Raw genomic sequence first — 24770 nt, 5'->3', positions numbered from 1 at the left:
CTAACAAAAGAAGAAAATCTCATCATTGATTTAATTGATAAAATAAGTGATCCCGAGGCTAAAAGAGAAGCCTTGATGCATTATATCAATATAACCAAAGAACCCTTTAGTTCTTCTAAACCTTCTTGTCCGTACTAGAGAAGATTATAGCTTTAAGGATGTCCTAAAAAGAGTTCAAAATAAAGCTCAAGTCCACAAAGAACCTACAATTCCTGATCTAAAAATGAAATAAATGAAGTTTGGAATGAACTTATAACTCTAAAACCCAGAGTACAAATTCTAGAAATGGCAACCACTAAAGAAGAAAGTAATGAAAATGCTAAAGAAGAATTTAATGATCTAATACAGGATTATAATCACAATATTTTACCACCTGAAATTGAGGATACACTCTCAAAAGTGATAGATGATCCGCGAACTTCAAATAACTGTAATATGCTAAGAAAGTTACATGATTATAAATATGTAAACCTTATGGATAAATGAATAACCCAAAGATGGTTTACCATTGTTAGAGTAGTGGTACAAAAGGAATACACTTTCCAGACCACTGCTCTTATAGATTCAACAGCAGATCTAAATTGCATAAATGAAGGTTTAGTTCTAATCAGATATTTTAGCAAAACAAAACAAGTGTTAAATACTGCTGATGTTAGTAAAATGATAATAAATTAGAAACTGTCTGATGCAGCAGTATGCAACAATGGTGCATGTTTTAAATTTCCTTTTATAGTGGTCAAAAGTTTAAGCCAACCTGTTATTCTTGGAACTCCTTTCATAAACATGCTTTACCCCATCAAAATTGATAATACTGGGATAAAAGCTGATATTAAAGGACATGAAGTAAAATTTGACTTCATTGACAAACCTAAAGCCCATGAAATAAATAACATTAAAAACAAAATCTCTACTAAAGAGAAATTCCTCTTCTATCTAAAAGAAGAGGTAAAACATAAGATTTTTAATAAAAAATTAACTTTACCTCAAATGCAAGGTAAAATCAATAATTTCAAAAAGATGTTAGAAAGACAAGTTTGTGTTGACATTCTTAATGCATTTTGGAATAGAAAACAACATATCGTAGAACTTCCTTATGAATCTGGCTTTAATGAACAAAAAATTTCTACTAAAGCCAGACCTATACAAATTAACAGTAGGGTCTTGGAGATTTGTAAAACTGAGATACAAAAACTTCTTGGCAAAAATCTTATTAGGAAAAGTTCTTCACCTTGGAGCTGTGCAGCCTTTTATGTGAAAAAAGCTTCAGAAATTGAAAGAGGAGCACCTCGACTTGTCATAAATTATAAACCTTTAAACAAAACACTAAGGTGGATCCGTTATCCTATTCCAAATAAAAAGAATCGTTTAGACAGACTTGTCAATACCTGTATTTTCTCAAAGTTTGATATGAAATCAGGGTATTAGCAAATCCAAATAATAGAAAAGGATATGCATGAAATAACATTTAATGTCCCTTTCGGACATTATGAATGGAATGTGATGCCTTTCGGGTTAAAGAATGCCCCTTCAGAATTTCAGAATATTATGAACGCTATTTTCAATCCTTATACCAGATTAATTATTGTCTACATTGACGATGTCTTTGTTTATTTTGAAAATATTGACCAGTATTGGAAACATCTGGTTTTATTAAGCAATTAAGAGTTCAGGTTTAGTTGTTTCAACCAAGAAAATAAACCTTTTTCAAACTAAAATAAGGTTTCTTGGACACAATATCTTTCAAGGAAGAATAATCCCTATTGACAGAGCAATCGAATTTGCTTCCAAATTTTCTGTTATCATTAAAGATAAAAAAGAATTACAAAGATTTATGAGGTACCTGAATTACTTCTCAAATTTTTATAAAGATTTGGCTCTGGATGCTAAACCTTTATTCCAAAGGTTAAAAAAGAACCCTCCAGATTAGACTCATGAACACATCATGGCAGTTTAAAAATTAAAACTTAAAGCTAAAGAATTACCCTGTTTAGCTCTTTCTGATCCTACAGCTTTCAAAATAATTGAGACAGATGCCTCTGAACTTGGGTTAGGAGGAATTCTTAAATAAAAAATCCAAGATGATGAGCAACTTATGCGCTTTACATCTAATGCTTGGAACCTAGCTCAACAGAAATATTCTACTGATAAAAACGAAGTTCTAGCAATAATCTATTGTGTGACAAAATTCCAAAGTGATTTGCTTAACAAAAAATTTCTTATCCAAATTGATTGCAAATTCGCCAAAGATATTTTAGAAAAAGATGTAAAAAATCTAGTTGCAAAACAAATTTTTGCTAGATGGCAGGGAATTCTATCTTCTTTTGATTTTGATGTTGAACATATTTAAGGAAAAGATAACCATCTTCCTGACTTCTTGACTCGAGAATTTTTGCAGGGAGGGAAGGAGAAGCCAACATCAACCAATGAACATAGTTCTTAGCCAAGGAAAAACCCTGATTTCAAATAGTCCCAGCTCAAGAAAATACCTAGCTTCATATGGTTCCAGCTCAAGAAAAACCCTAGATTCCTCATACACTCCTAATGCTTTAATAAGAAAGCAAGCTCATGAGATTGAAATATCTCCCCAACATTCCCCTTTGAGCACCGATAATCCAAATCAAAATAGAACTTCATTTCTCGACACAACATATATACCGTTGATCATAATAGAAAATGAGCACAAGGAAAAAGACCCTATTGAAATAATAGCTTTATACTTATGCCACCATCTACATCCAAATATGGGAGATAGATGTAGAGAATGGTATGAAACAATATTAATGGAAACCGGGTCGGTGTCAATAGTACAACATTATAGAAACAATGACTCGGAAGTAGTATATTCGAAATTTTAGATACATAAAATCATTTCTTACAGAGACTGGGGTCTAAACCCTTTAAAACCAAAGGTATTGAATACCGAAGGATTTAAAATCGAATCCTATCATTATTTCGAATATATTAAGGCATGGGATGAAGTATTTGCCTGCCAGAATACTAAGCATGCACATAGCTGGTACGTATTGTTTAAAAGAACTGAAACAGTAGAATTCCCAAATTGGTTTAAAAGTTGGTTCCTATTATGGTGATCATTAAGCCAGATACTACCTGAGAAATTGCAAGTGTCACAGAGAAAATTCTCTGATTATAATAAGAATAATCTAAAAAGAGACTACCACATTTATGGCCTTATATCAAGTCCCATGGATTTTAAAATGGTCCTATCAAATTTTTGAAGATAATTTGGATCGGTGAGATTATATTCCAGAACTACAACGACAGATTTCAATTAAATGGTGGGATGCCTACAAATATGATTCTCTGGAGCCAGAAAGAATTTATATGAAAGCCATTCCAAATTTTTCGCCACAATCTGACATAGGATTCTCTGAATATATTTCACTAATGCAACAAAAGAATCCAACTCTTTCAAAAGCTGAGATTAGAAAAAAGCTACTTTTTGCCCTTGAAGAAGATGAAGTTAAAATACCCACTTTATCAAAAAATGATATAAGAGACTGTGAATTGCCGACAAAACACTGTTGAAGAATCTTTTACTTTTCTATCTTTTCTTTAATAGATGTAAAGAACATCTTTTACTTTTTCGGTGCGAATCTTATCTTTACTTTGTCGGTGCGGATTTAAAACTGTTTGAAGTCCGCCCTCCTCCCTCTTCTATAAAAGGGAGCCCAGACCAAAAGAGAAGACACCTTCGGATGAAAGTTGCAGAGCTTCTTGCAATAGTCTTCTTAAGAGTCTTAGGTTGAGTGCTTTGTAAGAGTGTGTTGTGTGCTTTGTAAGAGCTTGCATATGTGTATATTACTTCTGGTTATCTATTATCACAACTACTATCCATGTACGTGCCTTACCCTGTCTTTCAATTCTTATATGAATTGTATGTTTTTTGCTTATTTCTCTCTTCTATTATTGTCTTCCACCTTTGTATCCTCTTTCGCTATTCATTGGTTTCAGGGGTATTTTGATCAAATTTGTTTCGTGAATTAATTTGTTTATAGTTTTATTAGGTGTGCCTCACTAAGATGTACACACGTTCCAAATTTCAGATCATTCCAATTTGTAGAAAAAAAAATGAAAAATGAAACACTACTGAACAGTCATGACCGTGCGATGAATTTTGGATGGTGATGAGGGTAGGCGAAATCACTTTTCATTTTTGCCTATAGGTGTTGGGAAGACTTTTCCTCTCTCTCTCGCTATATATATATATATATATATATATATATATATATATATATATATATATATATATATATATGGGATACTCTAAACTTCACAACCCTTCAAATTACAAAGGTTTAAGATAGAGAGAGTTGTGAAGGGTGGATTTATTAGTTTTGCGGTCTAGTTTTTTAAAAAAGTTGCTTTTGTGGGGCAAATTTGTAAATATTACTACAAGACAAAGGGTAGTTTTGTCATCTCCATAAAAGGTAAAATTGAAATTTTAACTAAAAGACAATGGTGATTTACAAATAAAGTTCCAAGACATCAACTTTCAAAATGCCATTGTACTTTTGTGAAAAATTCAAATTTGCCCTTGTTTAATGATAAAGTTACCTATTTAAATATTTTTTTAATGAAAAGGTAATGATTGTTTTGATAAATACACCCATCACAACCTCTTCTAACTTGAACCTTTGTATTTTGAGGGGTTGTTAACTCTAGACAAACCCTATATATATATATATATATATATATATATATATATATATATATATATATATATATATATATATATATAGAGAGAGAGAGAGAGAGAGATAGAGAGAGAGAGGGAAATGATGGCGTAGGCCCACTTGCCTATATGAGCCCAATGGCCCAGATTGAATTTGGATTGATCCAATGATTATGATTGCATTTCGTATTTGAAATTTAATGTTTTTTCTATAAATCCAAATCACTTTAAATTTTGGTCGAGTGTTCTTGAAAAATATTAGAATCCAATAAAAATATAAAAAAACATTTTGTGCAAAATAAATTGTCCAAAATACCCTTGAAACTTTTCAGGGGTATTTTAGTCTATTTATATTTTTTCTATTATTTTTTAATAAATTTATTAGGTGCCCTTTCATTAGAACAATAGATGTCTAAAATTTCATGTGATTTGGATTTGTAGAAAAAACATTAAAATTAAAATACGAAATGAGGTCTGATTGTCAGATTGGCCTAGAGTATTGGGCTCGTATATATGTAGCTGTAAGCTAGTGGGTCTACGCCATATCAGCATTCGAGTTTATAATCGAGCACATTAATAGTAATTGAAACTATCTGCTTGGCTTCTTGACTCGAGAATTTTAATAGGGCCTGAAGGAAAGGGAAATAACCAATGGATATTCTTCCAAGCCCAACTAAAAATCTGGTAACACCATCAAAAACTCTAAAGGCTTTAATGCAAATGCCCAACAAAGAGATTAAAATATCTCTTAAACCTTTAAGGACTCAATCCTAATACCCAAAATGGAAAAACACCATATATAGCCTCAACGACAATTCCATTAATGATATTGGAAAGTGAGCACAAAAATAATCATCCGGTTGATATTGCAGCCATTTATCTCAAGGATCATATTCATCATTCAGCTGGGTTTAAAATACGAAAATATTTTGAGGCTGTTTTAAAAGAAACATGATCTGTTCATGTTGTTCATAACTATAAAAATAATGGACAACACTTTGCCTATTCAAAGTTTCAAATCCTTGATATTATATTACATAAATAATGGAGCTTTGATCCATTAATGCCCAAATTTTTTTGAGAGCAAAGTATGGTTATTAAGTCATTTAATTATTATGACTATATAAAAACGTGAGATTTAATATTTTCATACCAAAATCCTGCTGTTCACATAGTTGGTTTTTGCAGTTTAGGTTAAAAAGCCTACGAGATATCTGAAACTGGTTTAAAAGCTGGTTTTATACATAAGGATCTCTGCTTGATATTCTTCCCTGCTTGATTAAGAATCGAAACAAAGAATTTTTTAAGTTAAATAAAAATGCTAGTAAAAAAGGCCTAGACTTATATTTTTGGATTTTATATGAAATCCCATGGATTATGAGATCAGAATCTGCTATAAGCGAAGACAGTGATTGGTGGGATTATATCTGAAATCTTGAAAGACGTGTTTGTGTCAAATGGTGGGATAATTTCACTACAACACAACTTGTCTCAAATAAAATCACCCTTAAAAAAGTTGTCCCAGTTAATCTAACTGTTACAAGTGAAACAAATGAATTACCTGACTACTTAAATCAAGTAGAAACAAAACACATCTCTAAAGTTGAGCTTAAAGGAAGGTTCTTATTGGCCCTACGAGAAGAAAAAGACAAAATGTTTACCTCCCAGCCAGATGACGAAAACCAGAATGAAGACGACTTCGATCCAAAGTACTCTGAGCTCTTCGCATCACAACACAGTTAAAACACTGTTGAAGATAATGGATGACTCGAATTCAATCAATCCATGACATGTGTCCTGACAGTACTTGAAAAATCACAGGGAAAAAGACAAAGGAATCTAGTCTTTCAAAAACAATATAGCAGTTATTGTAGCAACTGTCACTGTAGCACTTTTACTATTCAGTCACTGTAGCACTTTTTACTATTCAGTCACTGTGCAAACTTCAACATATATCAAGTCCACCGACAATCTACTGTGCAGACTTCAAACTAGTTTAAGTCCACCGACACTATGCAGACTTCAAACGTGTTTAAATCCACTGACAATGAAGGCTTATAAAAGGAGGCAACCCGTCTTTAGAGAGGCATCTCAAGTTTTCGAGTCTTGAGTCTTCCACTGGTTTGTAATGTTCTCTCTGTAAGTCTTCTCTTCTGTCCTTGTTCTTTCAAGTCCTATAGATTTGGTGGTGTGCTCTGCTCTAGTGTGTCCGGCTTCCTTTTCTACTTCAACAATTGTTTTACTTGGACCATGTAGGTTTTCTATTTTTATTATATAAGAGTGTTTTTTACTTCCATTATTTTTTTATTGTGCTGCCGTGTGTTGCTTTCATATTATTGTGTCGCTTCCGTGTCAATTTAGTATGATAGAGAATACCTGCTCACTATAACTTTGGGGTGCGCCCAACGGCCAAGATACTTTGGCACTCAATGAACGGCTTAGATTTAGCCCCATTCAAATTGTGGTTCATAAATGACAGCCCAGTTCTCATACTGTTGACAGACTGACAATACCGGGATTGACACCCATTATCTTCTTGCTTTCCCCCCTCTCTCTACCTCTGTCCTCTAATCTACCATAACCCCGTTTCCCTCATCTCTCTCTCTTTTTTCCTCTACCCCATCCACCATTCTCAACCAAGAGACACGTCCCTTGTTTTTCTTCGCCTCTCAACCAAGTACCATCTCTCTCTCTCTCTTAAGCTCTCTCTTGTGCTGCTCTCTTTCTCCCTCTCCCCATCTCTCTCTCTCTCTACCCTGCCCTTCACTCTCTACCTCTCTATCCTGACCCACCATAACAATATTTTCCCTCACTTGTCTCTCTCTTTCCCTTTACCCTGTCCACCACTCTCAACCAAGAGCCCCATCCCCCATTTTCCCTCACCTCTCTCAACAAGGATCCCCGTCCTCCATTTTCCCTCTCCTCTCTCAACTAGGTACCATCAGTTCTCTCTTAGTCTTGCCAAACTAGGTTCTCTCTCTCGTTCATTCTCTCTCTAGAAATACCCGTCCCCCATTTTCCCTCATCTTTCTCTCTTGGTTCTCTCTCTCTCTCATCTCTCTCTCTACCCCATCCCTCATTTTCACTCAACTCTCTCTCTTGGTTCTTGTTCTCCCTAAACCATCAAGAAGCCGACCCATTCACAATCACTGTTGCAATGAGAACTCTACGTCAGGAACCGACCCTATGAAGAGCCCTGCTTTACCGTAACGACCTTGTAGGTACTCCTTTCTTATCCTCTCTCTATTCTCTAACTTGCATTGAGATCAACAAGCCCAATTTGCATTTTATCTTGCAGATTGGTTGAAAACTCTACTCATAATTTGTTTAATTATGCGTGGTCGTGCATCTATTTTCATTGTAACCCTATTATGTTATTGGAGAAACGATGGATGGATAATATTAACTTTTCCATAATTATGCATGGTCTTGCATCTCACTTAATCTCTATGCTCATATTGTATTTTTTCAATTTCACTTTCTCGCTCTCATTCTTTGAATTGTTTTATTTTGATTTTAGGAATATGTTGATTCTCATTTTCAGGAGCATGTTAATTCTCTTGAATGACTCATATTTGCAAATACTGTGATATTTATAGATTGGCGAGATGTTGTTTGTTTCTACCTTTTAGGGGAATATGGACTAATGTTTTAGGGAATTATTTCAATATCACATAATCAAACTTTTATAGCGTTATGGTTATGAGTTGAAACAGTGAATTGAGCCTTGTTCTCTATTCCAAGATCTTAAGGATTTTTATTAGCTTAAATGGAGCTACTTTGTACTTCAAGTTATTTAGGAGTTAGTATTGTAATTGAATTGCAAATTTGTGTCTTGAATTGTGTTAGTAATGAATTGTTCTCGAGAAGTTATATACTGCTACAATGATGGCTTCCTACAAATACTTAGAAATGAGCATTTGATAAAACAAGATACGAGAATTGTAGTCAATCTAGAATTTCAAATTGAGGTATGCTACAAGGAAATAGGGCGTGATACCTAGCTAAACTTAACGACCAATAGAAAATAGATGCATATTGTCAATCAAATCTTGAATTCATAAATATGATGAACCTTGATTTAAATTTGACAAAAAAAATACTTGAATACCCGATTGATGCGAGTAGGGCTAATATGTGCCCAAATACTATTCGGTTTTCTTGAATCATTTATTAAAAAACATGTGAAGTGTTGAAGTCATTAGTTGACATATAAAATGTGTTTTGTGTAGGGGTAATGTGTTTTGTATATAGGGTTATCAAAAATAGAGTAGCCCCACAGGAACGAAATTCGGTTATGAAGATGATGCATATGAGTTTTACAAGGCTTATATATTGGTGCGTGCGTTTGGTATAAAAAAAGGAAGTACTCACAACAATAAGGATGAAAAAAGAATAGATAGGGAATATAACTGTACTCAGCAAGGATTCCGTAGGGAGGAAGAAGTCTTCCGTACAAAGAAAATCCCTCAGTCAAGGTGTGGATGAGTAGCTTAGATGGGCATAAGCAAATATGCCAACAATGAGTGGGTTGTGACAATGTTCGTTAAGGATCACAACCACAAGCTTGTTATTCCAAGGAAATTTCGACTCAGCCGATCGCACCGAACAATATTGGATGCGACAATGACAATGACAATAATAAACTCCATGAGCTCTGCTTTGGTGAGGTCTTAACATATCTAGAATGTCTTTACAGAACAAGCAGGAGGGATTGATAATTTCCATTTCTCACAAAAAGGCATTGAAAATCAAGTAGGAAACAAGAGAAGAAAATTGAAAGGGGAAGATGGCAATTCTGCATTGGAACGATTTATCAAATATGAATGCATCGAATCCGTCCTTTTTTTATAAGGAGAAATTAGATGAAGAACATCACATTGTCAGCATACTATGGGTAGATGCCATATCAATGGTGTTATACCACCATTTCTCGGATGTGGTCACTTTTGATACTATATATAAGACAAACTCTTTTGGCGCGCCTTTTCTTCCTATACTTAGAATGAGTCACCACCTTAGCACAATATTTTTTTGGGTTTTCTTTTATATTTGATGAGAACATGAAGTCCTTTGTATAGGTATTTGAAAATTGGCCAGAGGCAATGGATGGACGTCAACCAGGAGTAATTATCACCAATCAGGGTCCTGCAATGACTACTGCAATGAGACAAGTTCTGAATAAAAGCAGACATCATATTGTAAGTGACACATACTAGCAAAGGTCAAAGAAAAATTGTGCCATGTCTTGCGAAGGTGTCCATCTTTTTTAGAAATATTCATGAAATGTATAATGAGCCCAGCTAAGAAAGAATTTGAGTCAGAATGGAAATCTCTTTTTGAGAAATATGAGCTTCAACAGAATGAATGACTCAATAGATTGTACTAATGGCGAATGCAATGGATTGATGCATATGTGGCAGATGCATTCACAGCCGGTATGTGCCATATGGGTAGATGTCATATCAAGGGTGTTGTACAAATTAGATGAAGAAGATCACATTGTCAGCATACTATGGGTAGATGCCATATCAAGGGTGTTGCACCACCATTTCTCGGATGTGGTCACTTTTGATACCATATATAAGACAAACTCTTTTGGCACGCTTTTTGCTCCTATATTTAAAATGAGTCACCACCTTAGCACAATATTTTTTTGGGTTTTCTTTTATATTTGATGAGAACATGGAATCCTTTGTATAGGTATTTGAAAATTGGCTAGAGGCAATAGATGGACGTCAACCAGGAGTAATTATCACCAATCAGGGTCCTGTAATGACCACTGTAGTGAGACAAGTTTTAAATAAAAACAAACATCATATTGTAAGTGACACATACTAGCAAAGGCCAAAGAAAAATTGTACTATGTCTTGCGAAGGAGTCCATCTTTTTTAGAAATATTTATGAACTGTATAATGAACTCAACTAAGGAAGAATTTGAGTCAGAATGGAAATCTCTTTTGAGAAATATGAACTTCAACAGAATGAATGGCTCAATAGATTGTACAAATGGCGAATGTAATGGATTGATGCATTCACAACCGGTATGTCATCGATTCAAAGAAGCGAATAAATGAATAAGCATTCAAAATATACTTGTCTTCCACAACAAGTTTGTGCACATCTACTTTAAAAGTTCATGAAAAAAAACTTCTTAAGATGAGAGAAAATGACTTAAAGAACGTCACAACTACGCTTATTCTGAGGAACATGTGTGACATCAAGGCTCACGCTTTGAAGATATATACACACAAAGTTATGAAGTTGTTTGGAGAAGAAGTCGCAGAAGATGTAAATTACAAGAGTGAAATTATTGAAGAGAATGACAATTGCAATATTCAAGGTATCAAATGTGGAAGTGGAGCAAGGGACTCCAATGTAGAGTTCAATGGTCACGACCAAACTTTTTCTTGTACTTGTCACATGTATGAGAGGCTAAGCATTATTTGTAGGCATGGGATTTGGGTCTTAATGGTGAAAAATATTTTTGAAATTCCATTGCATTACATAATGAAACGATAGATGAAAATTTGATATAGTTTTTCTCTCTAAAACTTTTGTTAGATACTATATTAAATTAGATACTATAATGAAACGATGAACTAAACTATACTATATTGAAGCGATGATGAAGAATAATGAAGATACATCGCATTACATAATGAAGCGATGGTGAAAAATATTTTTAAATACTATACTCTTTTTAGGTACATAATGAAGAGATAGGTGAAACTATATCAAATTAAAGACAAGTATCTAAAAAATGTTTTAGAGAGAGAAACTATATCAAATTTTCATCTATTGCTTTATTATGTAATGCGATGGGATTTCAAAAATATTTTTAACCATCAAGAACCTAATCCTATGCCTACAAATAATGCCTAGCCTCTCATACATGTGGCAAATACAAGAAAAAGTTTGGTCGCTCTACATTGTAGTCCCTTGCTCCACTTCCACGTTTTGATACCTTGAGGATTGCAAATGTGTCATTCTCATCAATAATTTCACTCGTGTACTTGACGTCTTCCGTAACTTCTTTCCCAAATAACTTTAGAACTTTGTGTGTATATATATTCGAAACGTGAGCCTCGATGTCATACGTGGTCCTTAGAATAAGCGTCGTCGTGATGTTCATTAAGTCATTTTCTCTCATCTTAAAACGGTTTTTTTATGCACTTTTAAAGTAGTTTTAAAAAATGTGTGCAAGCTTGTTGTGGAAGTCAAGTACATTTTGAAGTGCTTATTTATTTCTTCGCTTATTTGAGTTGATGACATACCGATTGTGAATGTATCTGCCACATATGCATCAATCCATTGCATTCGACATCTGTACAATCTATTAAGCCATTCATTCTGTTGAAGTTCATATTTCTCAATAAGAGATTTTCATTATGACTCAAATTCTTCGTTAGTTGGGCTCATTATACAGTTCTTGAATATTTATGGAAAAGATGGACTCCTTCGCAAGACATGACACTATTTTTCTTTGACCTTTGCAAGTATATGCCCCTTACAATAATGGTGGCTGCTTTTATTTCGAACTTGTCTCACTGCAGTGGTCATTGCAGGATCTTGATCGGTGATAATTACTTCTGGTTGACGTCCACCTATTGCCTTTAGTCAATTTTCAAATACCCATAAAAGGACTCCACGTTCTCATCAAATATAAGTACAAACCCAAAAAATATTGTGCTAAGGTGGTGATTAACTCCAAGCACGAGAGCCAAAAGCATGCCAAAAAAGTTTGTCTTATATGTAGTATCAAAAGTGATCACATCCGAGAAGTGGTGGTAGAACACCCTTAACATAACATCTAGCTATAATATGCTGACAATGTGATATTCTTCATCTAATTTCACCTGTATAAAAAAAGGATGGATTCGATTCATTCATATTGATCAACCATTCCATTGGACGATTTTCTCTTCTTTCCTAATTGGTTTTCAATGTTTTTTTTCTGAACAAGGCAGATTATCAATCCCTCAAGCTTGCTTCATAAAGATATCATAGATATGTTGAGACTTCACCACAGCAGAGCTTGTGGAGTTTAACATTGTCTTTATCGCATATGATATTATTCGGTGCGATCGGATGAGTTGAGAGCAACAAGCTTGTGGTTGTGATCCTTAACAAACCTTGTCACAACCTACACATTGATGGCATTTTTGCTTATGGCCATGCTAACTACACATCCACACCTTGACTGAGGGATTTTTTTTGTAGGTAACACTTCTTTCTCCTTACGGAATCCTTCATTTGAACAATTATACTCCCTATCTATTCTCTTTCTATTTTTATTGTTGTGAGTATTTCCCTTTCTGATACCTAACCCATACCAAACCCACACTTCAATGCATAAACCTTGTAAAACTCGTATGCATCATCTTCATAACCGAATTTCATGCTTATGTGGGATTCTCATTCCTATGTGGGATTCTTCTATTTTTTACCCCTCGGACAACGATGCATGTTCCCCGTTTCCTAGATTTGTGAATACTAGAATGACCTACACAAAGCACATTTTAAATGTCAACTAATAACTTCAACACTTCACATGCTTTTTACTAAATGATTCAAGAAAACCGAATAATATTTGGGCACGTATTAGCCCTAGCATCAGTCGGATATTCAGGTTTTTTGTTGTCAAATTTAAATCAAGGTTCATCATATTTATGAATTCAAGATCTGATTGACAATATGCATATATTTTCTAGTGGTCGTTAAGTTTAACCGGGTATCAAGCCCTATTCCTTGTAGTGTGCCTCACTATGAAATTCTAGATTGACTCTAGTTTTTTTTTCTTGTTTTATCAAATGCTCATTTCTAAGCATTTGTAGGAAGCCATCATTGTAACAGTATAGAGCTTCTTGAGAACAATTCATTACTGACAATTTAAGATATAAATTTATAATTCAATTGCAATACAAACAATAATAAATCTTGAATAAGCAGCTCCATTTAAACTAATAAAAATCCATAAGTTTTTGGAATGAACAAGACTCGATTCACTATTTCAACTCAGAATCATAAATCTATAAAAGTTTGATTATGTAAGATTGAAATAATTCCCTAAAAAATTGGTCCATATTCTGTTAAAAAATAGAAACAAATCTCATCTCGCCAATCTATAAATATCGCAATATTTGCAAAAATGAGTCACATTCAAGAGAATTAATATGTTCCTGCAGATAAGAATCAACAAATTTGTAAAATTAAAATAAAACAGTTCAAAGAGTGGGAGGGAGATAGTGAAATTGAAAAACCATAGTATGAGCATGGAGATTGAGTGAGATGGAAGACCATGCATAATTATGGAAAAGTTAATTATATCCATCCATAATTTCTCTAATAACATAATAGTGTTACAATGCAAATAGATGCAAGACCATGCATAATCAAACAAACCCAGTGTATCATTTTCAATCAGTGTGTGAGATAAAATGCAAATAAGGCTTTTTGATCTCAATGCAAGTTAGAGAACAAAGAGAGAGAGTAAGAGCGAGTACAAGGCCGTTAGGGTGGAGCAGGGTCGGTTCCTGATGCAGAGTTCTCCTTGCAGCAGTGATTGTGGGTATGGGGCCTGCTTTTTGTTGGTTTAGGGAAAACAAGATAGATATGGGAGAGAGAGCTGAGGGAAAATGGGGGACGGGTAGAGAGAGATAACCAGGAGAGAGAGGTGAGGGAAAATGGGGGATAGGTAGTTCTAGAGATAGAGTGAGAGAGGGAGATATATGGAACCTGGTTTGGGGAGACCAAGAGAGAGCTGATGGGATACGAGAGTGAGAGAGACGAGGGAAAATGGGGGGACAGGGCTCTTGGTGGATGGGATAAAGAGAAAGAGAGAGGTGAGAGAAAATGAGATTATGGTGGGTCAGGATAGAGAGGTGGAGAGTGCAGGACATGGTAGAGAGAGAGAACCTGGTTTGTGGAGAGCTGGAGACAAGAGAGAGAGATGGTACCTGGTTGAGATAAGTGAGGAAAAACAGGTGATGGGCCTCCTTGTTGAGAATGGTGGACGGGGTAGAGGAAAAAAGAGAGAGAGAGATGCGAGGGAAATGGGGCTCTGGTATATTGGAGGACGGAGAGAGAGGGTAACAGGTGTAAGTACTGTTAGTTTGTCAACAATATGGGGAACTGGGCTATCATTTATGAACCGTAGTATCTTGGTTGTTGGGCCCACCCAAAGCCATATGCGAGTGGGCGTTCTTTATCATTTTCATATATATATATATATAGAGAGAGAGAGAGAGGAAGATGCTAAGGTGAGCCCACTAGCTCATAGAATAGTATAAGCCCAATGCCTAGATTGAATCTAAGCCGATCTGATGGCTGAAAGTGTTTGAATTTTAATTTTTTTTTTATAAATTCAAATCACTTGAAATTTTAGGTGAATGTTCTTCTCATCAAGTCAAACTTAATAAAAATATAAAAATAACAATCCGAAAAATTAAAAATGACCAAAATACCCCTGAAAATTTACCGGGGTATTTTGGTCATTTTTTTAATGTAAAATATTTTTTTAATATTTTTTGAATATTTACCTATTTTTGTTGAACACACGTCTAAAATTTCAAATGATTTAGATTTGTAGAAACAAATTAAACTTCAAACACTATCGAGCATCTATGATTGTTAGATCGGCCCAGATTCAATCTGGGCCATTGGGCTCATTTTTTCTCATGAGCTATTGGTTCACACAAGCTTTTTCAAACCCATCCATATATTTGTTGCTAGTGGCCCTTCGGGTACACCTATTGAAGTGGAAGTTCTTTTTCTTCGATTGATCCTTTTGAGAAGCTACCCTTTAGATACGACGTGTGGAGAATATTGCTTTGGGTAAAGTAGCCTTCTTTGCTAGATATTTGTGCTATCTCCGATTCATATCAACAGGAAAAGAGGGCAAAAGATTGCCTTGGATTACCGAATATTCATTTCCATCGCCTCTTCGTCTTTTAGGGAGGATGGAATTCAGAGACCAGTTCGTCTCTGCCAAAGGATTGTCTTTGCTGAAGCTCCCGGCTCTCTGGTTGCTTTCTTGTGTGCTTCTCCATTGCAAGATGCGATACTTGCCATTTTGTTTGTCTATGAGGAGGAGAGCTGCACCTAGAGTTGAGCCAAGGGAACCTATAATTCCTTTGGCACTGATGAGGAAGAAAACCAGGGTTTTGAAATGGAAGAGGTCACTAACATTGTTGAAGGCTTGGGAGAAAACGACGCTGGCTTCCTGGGTCATATTGGGGATGAAATAGTGATAGTTGAGGAGTGGTGGTGGTACCATTGAATGTCTTACAGCAGGAGGAGATGTTCCCATTGGTTGAGGAATTGGTCCAGCCACCTGAATTGTATAAAAAGCTTCTAAATAGTAAGCACAAATTGATTTCTTGGAAAGTTGATAAATGGCTTTTTTTGAAAAATACAATTGATAGTACACTTGTGGATATTCAGCTCTTGGATCAAAATATCCAGCAGGAAGGAACCATCTCTGAGGATAGAGTGTTAGATGTGCTCTGTTATGTTCATCGACTTACCTACATAGGTTGGAGGAGATTTATTGAAAGTAGATATTCAGGGTAAAGTGGTTAAAAGAAAGGAGATCTCAATACAAAATTTTTTCATGCAATTGCAAGTGAAGGCAGAAAGATATTTCAGGACTTATGGTTCTTGGTGTTGCTGAGAATGTTCAGGTTGGTTAGAAATGTAGTATTATGAACCATTTTCAGAAAGCTTTTACTTTGGATATTCTTTTTACTCCTAAGATGAGCGTTATTGCATTTAAATCTCTTTCCTCTGAAATGGCAGAGAAACTAAAAATGGTAGTTTCTATGAAAGAATTGAAAAAGGCAGTTTTTATGCTTCCTGGGGACAAGGCTCATGAACGAGATGGTTTTCCATTAATCATTTTTCAAAAATTCTAGTCAATGGTGAAGGTGAAATTGTTGGAGATGGTTAGTGGATTTATGCTTAGGGTTGAGTTTGTCAAGGGAGTTAATGTCATATATATTGCTCTAATTATGAAGAAATTGGTCATATCTGGTCTTCCAGATATTTAGACCAATAAGTCTTCTTACCAGCTTATACAAAATTGTGGTTAAAATTCTTACGGAACATCTCAAAAGGGTTTTGCCGCAGGTGGTCTCAAACACTCAATCAACCTTTATTCAAGACAGGATGATTACTGATATTGTGTTGGCGGTGATTAAATTGCATATATAAGAAGCCTATGATAGAGTAGAGTGATGTGCTCTATTGGAGTTTTGAGAAAGATGGGTTTTAGTACAAAAAGGAAGAATTGGATTTATGGATACCTATCAACGGCTCAAGGGGTATAGGGTCAGGGAGTCTTGTTTCGTTTTGGCACCATAAGTGGTTAGGGTTGTTCCTTTGGAAATTACTTATCCACAACTTGAGAATTTTTAAAGAAAGAAATGTTGGTTCCATTTGTACAATGAAGGGGACTCGATGAACGATATTAAATGGTGCAAAAACGGAACAACAGATTCTAAACAGATTCTATGGCAGTTTAAATCAATTGGGCTTCAAGTTTTAGATATGGCAACTCTTTTGATGACTTCATTCCATCCTGTTTACAGGGAGGCTAATGATATCGCGGATGCTTTGACAAAGAGGGGTGTTTCTATGCAAGCTTTAGTTGTTTCTCATGATGTAGTTTCTCTATTGTAATTTTTTCATTCAATAAAATTTGATAACATTATCAGAAAAAAAAAGAAAAGAAAAAGAAAAAGGTAGTGTTTCATGGTTGCACAGAGGCCGTTTGATTATTTGGGGTAAGATCTAAGTAGTGGAAGACTGGAAATTTAAATTTTATTCTTTAAAAAATAATAATCTAGTGATTCTTATGCGATCCTCAACTTGAAAAAATCTCCCAAGTAAGTCTTCTACTCGACAGATGTACAGTATATGCTCTTACGAGACCATAATATATGTGCTGAAATGAAATTCAAGATAAAGGATGCGATATCTAAAAGGCGTAGGCTTTATGGAAAAATTAATGGCTTACATCAAAACCTCATTTGGGAAACACTTTGGGCATGATAGCTCTAATTCTATTTCCATCACCAACTATAAATTTTGGAGTTAAAAAAATAACAAATATTGCGGATTTGTGAACACTTAAAAAGGGCTGGTTTAAATAATGTATTATAATATACACTATTTTAAGAGCATGAAATTTTTTTTTGTTTTTTTTGTCCATTATATCAAGGTCTAGATGACCTATTTCAAGGTTTTCCAATACCAAAACTATAATTCTCAACATTTGAGAGGTGGCTTTACTTTTCTCTAGCAGGCTCATATCCCTTTCCGTAAAAGAATAGATACATAAGCGCTATTGTCTTTCGAGGTCATACATTTTAACTATTTAGATGTCACGTTAAATATACAAGGAATCTACTTTACGGGTTAAATGTACAAAGAAATGTATAAAGAGTGAAGATGATTTGAATGCCTTGTTTATCTACGAGGTCCCGTTACAATTTGGTTGGTGGCTGTAGTGTTTCAAAACTCGGATTGAAATGGATTGTTTGACCCATATAACCATCTGTCGGGTTGCCGGATAGCTGATTTGGATTGATATGAATTGACAATCTCCCGATTTGGATTGATATGAATTGACAATCTTGAAAAGTTTTTCTTTGTTTTTTTTGTGGTTTTTTTTTTTTGGCACGGGAGGTGTTATGTATGGGAATTTTTTAGGACATAAAAAAACAATAGATAAGCTTAAAAGAAAAAATAGAGACATCAAAAAAACAAATAGATAAGCTTAAAAGAAAAAAAAAATATGAAAGGTTGGGAGGAAGGAATAGGGCTGGTATTGATTCTTTCTCAGAACTGATTGGATCTGGCGAATTCCTGGCTCTGATTGGCAATACCTAATTTGAATTCTGAACTTTGAAGCACTAGATGGTTGATATCAAATGAAACGAGTTTGCTTCATTAATGTGAATGATAAATAACTACAAGTCAAGGAGATATACAATTTGTGTGATGGAAGATCCACCATTTCACGATGGTATCTTGAATTTTTGAAAAAATGAAAACAAAATTGGAGCGGCCACCAAATGATCAGTGTCATTAGATGCAGCGTGGCTGCTGAACTTGTTTGGGGTCCAACCCCGTGTATGATCGTCGGTCAAACTAAGATCAGATTTTGAAAAGCTAAAAAAGGAAGATCAGATTTTGAAAAGCTAAAAAAGGAAAAGTAATTGTAACTTATGAAGTATACCAAAGAAAACTTTTTCCTCTTTGGGTCCAAGCAGTCAAAATTGGCAAAAAAAAAAAAAATGTAGAGAGTTTGTTTTGATCGTACCTAATTCTTGCTTTGCATTAAATTGTCGGAGGCAATAATTGGCCGGGCTAGCGGCCTGCTCTAGTCCGGTTTAGATAGATATATTATGAGTATATAAGAAAACAAATGGATGTCTTCTAGTGATCGTTTGGAGGTGTACTGTTTGCTATGGTGTGGACTCTGCATTGTTAGATTTGCAAATGCAGCTTTGTCAAAGAAAAGAAGATTTACTGTGTGCATCGTGCACTATGTAATTCTATTTTTTGTCTTCAGCTTTGGGTGCACTTCCCTTCAAAATTGCAGACAATCAAAGCCCATGACCCAATCGTGATGATGTCCTTGAATTCATAGTATGTCTTCAACTGAGGTGCCTTCACTTCTTTCGTAGGAAAGGGGCTGGGTCGTGGTTGTAACACCCCATACTTAGTTACCATGTTGTGGGTTCCAATCCTACTGACGTCGGCTACTAACACTTTCAAAAGAGCTAAAGTCCTTAATCTATCCCACAAAAGCCAGGTAAGGCCATGTCTCCCCACGGAATTACCCCCCACAAAAAAAACACAAGGTTGCCTTCACCACTTTCTACAACTTTACTAGTGCCTTTAATGCTTTCTAATGTTCTCCAGGTTTGAGCACATAATCAAGTGTAATCTTCCAAAATTTGAGCTCTACATGTTTCGAATTCATTAGAAAATAAAGTGTTTTAGTTCTAGGGATTTATTTAAGGCACGAGAGTGGGTGATAAACAAGTGGTAACCCTTGTATTTATGTTGCGTAAGCTTTTGTAGCTTCCACTTGAATACCAAGGTGTTAAATCAATTTAACGCCCGAGAGATCAGTGTCTAAGCTTAGAGGCAGAACTTAAAGGTCCAAAACAATCTCTTACCATCCATTGTAGATGTGGAACGGTGTGGTTGAAAGTGGTGTTCTTGAATCGGCTCGAAGTTGAGCAATTTTCTTGAACTTTGTTACATCCCCAACAGTTTGATATCACATTGGCATCTACATTTAATTTTGTCTTAAGGGAATTTTCAAAAACCCTTAACCGAAATCATTAGGGACCATATTAGTTACCATGTTGTGGTTTCCAATCCTACCGACACCACCCACTAACACTTTCAAAAGAGTTAATCCCTAATCTATCCCACAAAAACCTGGTAAGGCCATGTCTCCCCATTGAATTACCCCCCAATAAAAAAACACAAGATTGCATTCATCACATTATACAACTTCACTAGTGCCTTTAATGCTTTCTAATGTTCTCCAACTTTGCACACATAATCAAGTGTAATCTTGCAAAATTTGAGCTCTACATGTTTCGAATTCACTAGAAAATAAAGCTTTCTAGTTCTCGGGATTTATTTAAGGCACGAGAGTGGGTGATAAACAAGTGGTAACCCTTGTATTTAAGTTGTGTAAGGTTTTGTGGCTTCCACTTGAATGCCAAGGTGTTAAATCAATTTAAGGCCCGTGAGGTCAAGTGTCTAAGCTTAGAGGCAGAACTTAAAGGTCTGAAACAATCTCTTACCATCCATTGGTTATGTGGAACGGTGCGGCTGAAAGTGGTGTTCTTGAATAGGCTCAAAGTTTAGCACGTTTCTTGAACTTTGTTACATCCCCAACAGTTTTATATCACATTGGCCTATACATTTAATTTGTCTTAAGGGAAATTTCAAAAACCCTTAACCCAAACCATTAGGGAACATAGTAATTACCCTGTTGTGGTTTCCAATTCTGCTGACACCACCCACTAACACTTTCAAAAAAGCTAAGTCCTTAATCTATCCCACAAAAACCTGGTAAGGCTATGTCTTTCCATTGAATTACCCCCCAAAAAACAAAACACAAGGTTGCGTTCACCACATTCTACAACTTTACTAGTGCCTTTAATGCTTTCTAATGTTCTCCATGTTTGCGCACATAATCAAGTGCAATCTTGCAAAATTTGAGCTCTACATGTTTCGAATTCACTAGAAAATGAAGCTTTTTAGTTCTAGGGATTTATTTAAGGCACGAGAGTGGGTGATAAACAAGTGGCAACCCTTGTATTTAGGTTGCGGAAGCTTTAGTGGCTTCCACTTGAATGCCAAGGTGTTAAATCAATTTAAGGCCCGTGAGGTCAAGTGTCGAAGCTTAGAGACAGAACTTAAAGGTCTGAAACAATTTCTTACCATCCATTGTAGATGTAGAACGGTGCGGCTGAAAGTGGTGTTCTTGAATCGGCTCAAAGTTTAGCAAGTTTCTTGGACTTTGTTTCATCCCCAACAGTTTGATATCACATAGACACCTACATTTAATTTTGTCTAAGGGAAATTTCAAAAACCCTTAACTGAAACCATTAGGGACCATATTAGTTACCATGTTGTAGTTTCCAATCCTGCTGACACCACCAACTAACACTTTCAAAAGAGCTAAGTCCTTAATCTATCCCACAAAAACCTGGTAAGGCCATGTCTCCCCACTGAATTACCCCCCACAAATAAAACACAAGGTTGCCTTCACCTCTTTCTATAACTTTACTAGTGCCTTTAATGCTTTCTAATGTTCTCCAGGTTTGAGCACAGAATCAAGTGTAATGTTGCAAAATTTGAGCTCTACATGTTTCGAATTCACTAGAAAATGAAGCTTTTTAGTTCTAGGGATTTATTTAAGACACGAGAGTGGGTGATACACAAGTGGTAACCCTTGTATTTAGGTTGCGTAAGCGTTTGTTGCTTCCACTTGAATGCCAAGGTGTTAAATCATTTTAAGGCCCGTGAGGTCAAGTGTCTAAGCTTTGAGGCAGAACTTAAAGGTCCGAAACAATCTCTTACCATCCATTGTGGAACGGTGCGGTTGAAAGTGGTGGTCTTGAATCGGTTCAAAGTTTAGCAAGTTTCTTGAACTTTGTTACATCCCCAACAGTTTGATATCACATTGACACCGACATTTAATTTTGTCTAAGGGAAATTTCAAAAACCCTTAACCGAAACCATTAGGGACCGTATTAGTTGCCATGTTGTGGTTTCCAATCCTGCTGACACCACCCGCTAACACTTTCAAAAGAGCTAAGTCCTTAATCTATCCCACAAAACCTGGTAAGGCCATGTCTACCCACTGAATTACCCCCCACAAAAAAAACACAAGGTTGCCTTCACCACAATTTACAACTTCACTAGTGCCTTTAATGCTTTCTAATTTTCTTCAGGTTTGAGCACATAATCAAGTGTAAACTTGCAAAATTTGAGCTCTACATCTGTCGAATTCACTAGAAAATGAAGCTTTTTAGTTCTAGGGATTTATTTAAGGCACGAGAGTGGGTGATAAACAAGTGGTAACCCTTGTATTTAGGTTGCGTAAGATTTTGTGGCTTCCACTTGAATGCCAAGGTGTTAAATCAATTTAAGGACCGTGAATCTAGTGTCTAAGGTTGGATGCAGAAATTAAAGGTCTGAAACAATCTCTTACCATCCATTGTGGATGTGGAACGGTGCGGCTGAAAGTGGTGTTCTTGAATCGGCTCAAAGTTTAGCAATTGTCTTGAACTTTGTTACATCCCCAACTATTGATTTCACATTGACACCTACATTTAATTTTGTGTAAACCATTAGGAACCATGTTAGTTACCATGTTGTGGTTTCCAATCTTGCTGACACCACCCACTAACACTTTGAAAAGAGCTAAGTCCCTAATATATCCTACGAAAACCTGGTAAGGCCATATCTTCCCACTAATCCCCACAAAAAAAACACAATGTTGCCTTCACCACTTTCTACAACTTCACTAGTGCCTATAATGCTCTCTAATGTTCTCTAGGTTTTAAAACAAAATCAAGTGTAATCTTGCAAAATTTGATCTCTACATGTTTTGAATTCACTAGAAAATGAAGCTTTTTAGTTCTAGGGATTTATTTAAAGCACAAGAGTGGGTGATAAACAAGTGGTAACAGTTGTATTTAGGTTGCATAAGCCTTTGTGGCTTCCACTTGAATGCCAAGGTGTTAAATCAATTTAAGGCCCGTGACGCCAGTGTCTAAGCTTAGAGGCAGAACTTAAAGGTCCGAAACAATCTCTTACCATCCATTGTAGATGTGGAACGGTGCGACTAAAAGTGATGTTCTTGAATTGGCTCAAAGTTCCCAACAGTTTGATATCACATTGACACCTCCATTTAATTTTGTCTAAGGGAAATTTCAAAAACCCTTAACGGAAACCATTAGGGACCATATTAGTTCAATAACCCTTAGCACTTGTAAACAATAATCCATGGACCTCAAAAAATCCTTAGAAAATATCCTGAAAGCCCAATTTAGGAAGCTGGCACTAAAAAATGAGATGTTTTAAACTAAAAAGGGAGAATATCTTAAATTACTGACTTAGATCTTCTACACGGCAAAAATATGACATTATATTCATACCATAAGGAAGCAACAGAGATTAATATGTTAATTGGGACTGATGACCATTAAACGGACTAGTTAACTGTGATCAGTTGGTTATGTAATTTGGGGACTTTTCTCTATAAATATGTCATTTTGAGATGTTTGCAAGACTGAAACCCTAGAATCCTGATCCCTTATTAGCCTCAGACCCCTTCCCTCCCAAACCCTAGAAATCCTAGAGAAGACTCAGGCCATTAATTCTATGTTCCCTGAAATTCTAACAGCCATTAGACCTCGAAAAACTAGAAGCAAAGAAACCTTTAATTCAAGATAAAAACCCTAGGTAACCCTAGATATTAAATCCCTTTTCAAGTTCAAGATAATCTCTAGCTAAAGCAAATCTCAAAGATTGAGTGGAAATGTGCCTCAACATCTTTGTTTGATCTGGGCCCCAATACAGGGTGCTAGTCATGTGGGCACGACTCGCATGTATTTTATTCTCGTCTTCATTCTTTATTGCCAGAATAATTTTATTTATAGCTTTATTATCAAATTTTTTTTTAAAACTCTTTCTTTAATTTCTTTAAACCATTTTCTAGTGTCCTTTCAATTTTATTGTGAATCCTAAGCCAGCCATGGCTTGGAAGCTGTGAGACCAAACTTTTGTGATATGTAATTCGACAGACCCACATCTTTATGAAGATTAATTTGAAATAGGGATTTCTTTTTTATCTCACTCAGATTCATGTCGGCTAGCAATTATTTTGCTTTGTTGTACCATGTGATTTTATGGTGTACAACTTAGTATTCTTTTGATTACATTTGATCATCCACACCTTGATGTTGGCTTTTTTGTGTTTTTAAGCTAAGTCAGTGGGGGAGAAGGCCCCCTACTTAATTTTCATTAATAAGATTAGAAAAATTACACTAAACTAATTTACAACCCTAGAATAGGGTAGTTACGCAACATCATGAAGTAGAGGTAGGTGGAAAAAGTATGGAGACCTTGAACATCAAATAGTGGCGTCTGCGAAAACTGCAGCTTTTTTAGCCAGCGCATCGGCCACCATATTGGCCTCACAAAAAACATGGGTAATGGACCATTGATAATTCTCAAGTTTGAACTTGGAGTCAGCAATTTTGGTATGAAATACCCACAAAGATTTACAGTTCAAGGAGGAGTCGCTTTCAATTTGGAGAGGGAAGCAATTCATTTGAATAGCTAAATCGACACCTGTTTCTAAACCACATAATTTCGCCCAATTATTAGAAGTCGTGCCCAAGGGAATAGAGAAGGCAGCAATGAAATAACCATCATCCCTCCTAATGATACCCCGGCATCCTGCTCTCCCTGGATTCTGAAGTGAGGACCCATCAATATTTAGTTTAAAATGTTGCGGATGTGGAAACGA

At 35.6% G+C, this 24770-nt stretch overlaps 1 long non-coding RNA gene across 1 annotated transcript in view; it reads left to right on the top strand.

Moving 5' to 3' along the window:
• The window catches only part of LOC110007781 (uncharacterized), a 30107-nt gene extending 23115 nt beyond the window's left edge, over positions 1 to 6992 (top strand). The window contains exon 2 of the long non-coding RNA XR_002281966.2: positions 6677 to 6992. This is a non-coding gene — a long non-coding RNA (uncharacterized LOC110007781). The remainder of the gene's footprint in view (positions 1 to 6676) is intronic.
• Positions 6993 to 24770: the final 17778 nt, after the last annotated feature.

Source organism: Amborella trichopoda, chromosome 13 (genome assembly GCF_054954075.1).
Source record: "Amborella trichopoda isolate Santa Cruz 75 chromosome 13, AtrichopodaSantaCruz75HAP2 v2.0, whole genome shotgun sequence".
Lineage (NCBI taxonomy): Eukaryota > Viridiplantae > Streptophyta > Magnoliopsida > Amborellales > Amborellaceae > Amborella > Amborella trichopoda.
This window is presented reverse-complemented; position numbering and strand designations above follow the sequence as displayed.